Source organism: Miscanthus floridulus, chromosome 8 (genome assembly GCF_019320115.1).
Source record: "Miscanthus floridulus cultivar M001 chromosome 8, ASM1932011v1, whole genome shotgun sequence".
NCBI lineage: Eukaryota > Viridiplantae > Streptophyta > Magnoliopsida > Poales > Poaceae > Miscanthus > Miscanthus floridulus.
The window spans coordinates 17364537-17370536 of NC_089587.1; positions in this window are offsets into that span (position 1 = coordinate 17364537).

Sequence of the window (6000 nt, forward strand, 5' to 3'; positions counted from 1 at the left end):
GGCTTTTGCATGTGTGCCATTAAAAAAGTTTATAATTACACACAGACCATTAAAAAAGTTCTGTATACATATACCACCGTTCTGAACTTCTTTGCTCTCCAAGCCATTCCGTCTGTTTTTCTACTTAACGGTGTCAAACTGACAGATGAAATGACCATTTTACCCATGGTGGGAACCGTTTGTCAGCCACCCAAACTCTCTTTTTCTCTCTCTTTCTCTTGCGCCTCCGTTCCACGCTCCCCGTGCTCCTGCTTGTCGTCGCAGCGCAGGCGGTGTGCTGCTGCTTCCCCTTCGCGGTGGTGGAGCTCGTCGTGCTCGCGGTCGTGGGCGTGCTCGGGCGAGGTGCAGGCGCGCCTCCCGCGCCGCTGCGGCCAAGAAGAAGGAGATGGTGGGGATGGACAGGGTGAGCAAAGGGGAGCTGCAGCAGCCGAGGGCAGAGCTCCCCCGCGCACACCGACACGAGCCCCGACGGCGACGGCGAGGGCCCCGGTGTGCAGGGAGGCGACCTCGTCCCCAACGGCGGCGGCGAGAGCCAGGAGGAGGCGCGCGTGGAGCTGCCGCAGCCGGTCCTCACCGTGGGTCTGCCGCAGCGCACGTGGAGGTGACGCGAGGAGGTGAGCTCCGGCCGCTGCGGGCGCGGGCGAGGGGGAGCTCCGCCCTGGCCGCCGCGGGCGCGCGAGGGCGAGCTCCGCCCCGGCCAGCCGCGGGCGCGGGCGAGCTCCATCCCGGCCAGCCACCGCGGGCGTGGGGGAGCTCCGCCCCGGCCACCGCTGGCACGCGCGGGCGAGCTCCGCCCCGGCCAGCCGCGGGCGCGGGTGCGGGCGCCCGCGGAGAAGAGAGATGAGGTCGAGTTTGAGAGAGAGGGGATAGGGATGAGAGGGGTATTATGGATTTTTTGACTGACCTGACCCACTTGTCAGGACTCCCAAACGGTGAAATATGAACGGAATGCGGATGGAATGGCTTGGAGAGCAAAGAAGTTCAGAACGGTGGCATATATGTGCGGTCAACTTTTTTAATGGCCTGTGTGTAATTACAAACTTTTTTAATAGCACACATGTAAAAGCCTCAATGGAGAGTATTGACCCACAATGCTTACCTAGCACAATTCATGGGTGATGTAAGTAGGCTCAAGATTACTCCAATCTGGAAGGCAAAGGTTGATCCTAAGTGTCGATTCTTTTTGTGGACTCTGTTCCATAGGAAGAATCTTTCTGTAGAAAACCTCCAGAAGAAAGGATGACAACATGACCCTATCTACAAATTGTGTAACGGGCCAATGAAACGATTAACATCTTTGCCCTGATGGCCCTTTCACAAAACATGTGTGGAACGTGCTTCTGAGTTGGTGAAATTTCTCAATGGTTAGTAGCGTCATTCTTCAGGGCTCACCACATAAATGGTGGAGAAGATCAAGACTCAAGATGAATGAAAAAAGATGGAGTTAGTGTCGGCCCCACAATTTGAGTCCTAGTTGCATCCGTATTTGCGTCAGGATCACGCACAAATACGGACAAAACATAAGAATGGTACACAGATATATAATAAAAGATTCCGAACTTTATTGATATATAAAAATAAGGTCTTACAACTATGGCCCAAGGGGCATAGTCTTAGGCCACATATCTAGCGGATGACTACGGCTGTGATACGGCTTTATTGGTGGTCTCTAGAGCGGGATTATTATACAGCGAAGCGGTGTCCTATTCCACAGGCAACTTGAGTCCGGTTGAAACCCTAGCCTCGATGTCATACTCCTACGAACGAATCTCCTAGAGGGAACTCTAATCCTCGTGGTACGCTTCTTCGTCGAAGTCATAGTATTCTTCTATGCCGAGATCCGTGAGTCAACAACGGGTGAGTACTTACGTACTCAGCAAGTAGGGTGGAAATATAAGTGTACTGGTGATTATAATTAAGGGTGGGGTCGTAGCGGAGCATTACCATTCCCACTAGTACCTGGATTAGCATCGATTCCATTACCAGTTTTATTACACATAAAAAGTAAAACTAATCATAATATCACATCCTAACATTTGCCCATTCCAAGGACGTGGCTATTCGAATAGATTTAAGTAAACTCTGCAGAGGTATATAAATTTCCCCACATGAAAGGTGCAACCTTATCTATGATCAGTGGACGAAATTGACCTAACGAGACCTCATACCCGAATGTATGCGACCTTAGACGTCCATATAACTCTACTATGGCTTCTCAGGGATTGAAAACACAGAATCGGGAAGATACTAAATCCCCCCAAACATGATGATACCAAATCATCACAAAAGAAAACATGGCTCAAACACAGCCAAGAAGAACAAGGGCTCGAACACGGCCAAAAACAAAAAGCTTAACGTGAAAGATCACATAGCATCCACGCCAACCAGATCACGGAAGAAAACCTATCCCCGTGTCGGTTCCTGATATTCCGCTGCCTACACTGGCGATTTTTTTTTAATTTTAACACTTTTTGTAAACTATTTCTAAATCTAACACTGTTGTTTTTTATTTCCAAATCTAACACTTTTGGCCATGTCTATTGCCATGGCGTGGCAAAATGTCTGTGCCGCGTCATGCATGGTGGTGCGACGAGAGGGCTGACGTGGCGACGACCGGGGCGCTGGCCAGTGATGTGGCAGGCTCTGCCGCGCCACCGATCTTGGCGCGGCACCTGATCGATGGCGCGGCAGAGCCCACGACGCCCTGATGATGACCGTGAGACTGCAGGGCACGGCGCGGGCAAAAGTCGATGGAGTGGGCACGTCACCGCAGGAGTTGACACCTCTCCGCAGCGTGCACAGTGCCGCCTCATAGAGCATCAGGTCCAACGCTAGAGGGTGAGTAGTAGCGTATGGGCTGAGCCAGGGCATCATCGGCACGTGTCTCCTGCACCGCGTGCGGCGCGCTGACGCCTGCACGACTCCAGAAAGGGTCACGTCAGAAGGCAGCCGAAAGCCCCGAGTCAGAGTAGGGCAGGCCTCCGTCACACAAAGCCCAAAGGTGTCTGACTACCATGGATAGGCACTCTGAACTCCCAAGGAAAAGGTGACCTTCCTTAACTATTACACTATGTGATTCCAATTTGCTCCATTTAATTAAACAGGAAAATCACATTTTTAGGTTTCTTTACTAACTTCTAACTCGGATGATCCGATGAACAATGAATTTCGGCTGGTTTCGGATGAATAAATAGTGTTACGTGAGAGAGAATAAGCTGAAACAAGCTAGAAGTGGAACAGCCGAACACGTCGTAGCAGCAACCGGTGGCCACGGCGCAGCAAGCACCCCTCCTCGGCCTCACTCCCTCTCGCTCCTGTAGTTGGCAACCAACGTCCAGCGGCGGAGCGGATGGCGTTGAAGCGTAGTCTTCTCCCTCGATGGCTCGCCCCCTCCCCTCCTAGCTCTGCTTAAAGGTGTTTGGATCCAGTAACTAAAATTTATGAGGTGTGTCGGGAGAGTGTTGCATGGGGTGTTCGGATACTAATAAAAAAACAAGTTACATAATCCGTCAGTACCCCATGAGATGAATTTTTTAAGTCTAAGTAATCCAGCATTAACATATATTTACTGTAGCACCACATTGTCAAATGATGGATTAATTAGGCTTAAAAGATTTGTCTCGCAAATTAGTCGCAAACTATGCAATTAGTTTCGTAATTAGTCTATATTTAATACTCCATTTATGTATCCAAACATTCGATGGGACAGCGACTAAAATTTAGGAGGGGCAACCAAACACTCCCTAACTCTGCGTCTCCCTCTCCAATGTCCATTCTCCAGTCTAGACTCTAGGCTTCTAGGTTCAAATTTTGTTTTATTTAATTTAAAACAAATTGATATCTTCATTAATGAAATCTAGTGTAAATCACTGCAATCAAGTTTTTTTGCATTATATTCTTGTTATGGTCATTATGTTATGAATTTATGGTCCAATATATTACACTAGTAGTATGCCCTTTTTTGTTTTTTTTTCTGCTTAAATTAGTCATTAGCTATCAAAATAGGTGAGGCTAATAGCAGAACTAACTTTTAGCCATCGATATTTTAGCTAAAGGGAGCTAGTTTGTACTAACTCGCTAGCTAGCGTTGCTTGCACTCGAGACAGGCGGTGCATGCATGCCCATCAATGAAATTGAAACAAATATACTCTAAAAACAAAACCTGAAGGCCGAACTGACGGTCACATGCACTGTTTGTTTTGGCTGACGAACATGGTGATTGCTGATGCATGTACAGACACAATCGAGGGGTGCCATTGTTGTCGGTGATGTGACGTGACCCTTTCTTTAGTCGCGCAGGCGTCAGTGCGCCGCACGCGGTGCAGGAGACACGTGCTGACGATGCCCTGTCTCAGCCCATACACTACTGCTCACCCTCTGGCGTTGGACCTGATGCTCTCTGAGGCGGCACTGTGCACGCAACGGAGAGGTGTCAGCTCCTGCAGTAGGCGTGCCCACTCCATCCACCTTTGCCCGCGCGGTGCCCTGTAGTCTCACAGTCATCATTGGGGCGTCGTGGGCTCTGCCGTGCCACCGATCAGGACGCGGCAGTGCCGCGCCAAGATCGGTGGCGCGGCAGACATTGCCACGTCACTGGTCAGCGCCTCGGTCGTCGCCACGTCAGCCCTCTCGCCGCGCCACCATGCATGGCGCGGCACAGGCATTTCACCGCGCCATGGCAATAGGCGTGGCCAAAAGTGTTAGATTTGGAAATTAAAAACAAATAGTGTTAGATTTAGAATTAGTTTACAAAAAGTGTTAAAATTAAAAAAATTCACACCGGCCTCCTAATAGAAGTTATACTTCTATCTAACGGTGTGTGAGATCAAGCCTACCCATATAGACATGTGGCTGTACGAAATAACTCAGTAGGCGAGAGGAACTACTAACCAATACTTATGTGACCGAGGCGAGTATCTTCCACAGGAATTTATGTGACCGAGGCGAGTATCTTCCACAGGAATTCTTTCCAGGCATCCCTGTCATGGTAAACTACCTCCATAGTTTACCACCACTCGCCCCATCTCAGGGTTTTATTTCAGGTTTACCAAGTTTTAAATTCCATTATTATTCCTAAATCTAGTCATTACGTGGAGCTCATAACAAAATAACCATTTATCCGATGCATATCACATTAACCGAGCTCATATTCTAGAGTAATAATCTTATAGTCATGTTTTAGCATTATAGTGGTTTAAAGCACGATGGTAGAGAGGGGAACTAGGACTTGCCTTCGTCGTTGTCACCTTCCGGTATGTCTACGAAATTCAGGTCCTCGTCCTCCTGACGGTTATCGTCATCTGTCGATGTATCGATCGAAATAAGACTACCGCTAACCGCAAAAGAAAAGGGCAAAAGCAAACATAGAACTATATTGTGGCATTAGGTGCAAATGATAGGGTTGGATTTTAGATGAATTTTAGAGGTGGTTGCATGCGAAAAGAAGTTAAGATTTAAAAGTTATATATTTTAGAAGTTTATCCTATAGTTATTTAACTGGGTAGAATTTTATATGCACTTTCTAGTCATGAAAATATGTGAAAACTACATGATTAAATTCTCTAATGCATCTAGTTTACTTACAAAATTTATGGGAATTTTTCTAAGCTAGGAAGGTGCATTTCTAACTCTCTGTGTACACTAGCCGGGTGTACCTAGCATTTTCTAGAGTGTACCCCACGCTGTGTGTGTGGTGTGTGTGTGGATGATAGGTGGGCCACCCTACCTATGTTAGCAGTGACGACGGTGTCGGTATTATGACCTCAGGCCCACGTGTCAGCGAGGAAGGGAGAGAGATAGGGAGACAGACGGAGAGGGGGGGAGGTAACGGCAACGCCGTTACCACCTAGCCCCACATGTCGGAGACATAGAAGGGGAAGGAGGGGGAACGGCGGGAGATGGAGGTGATCGCCGCATCGTCGGAATAGGGGAGGCTCAGCTTGGCTCACCGAAGCGACTTACGCCGGTCGCGTCAGCCCTCGACGGTGGCGGACGGAGCTC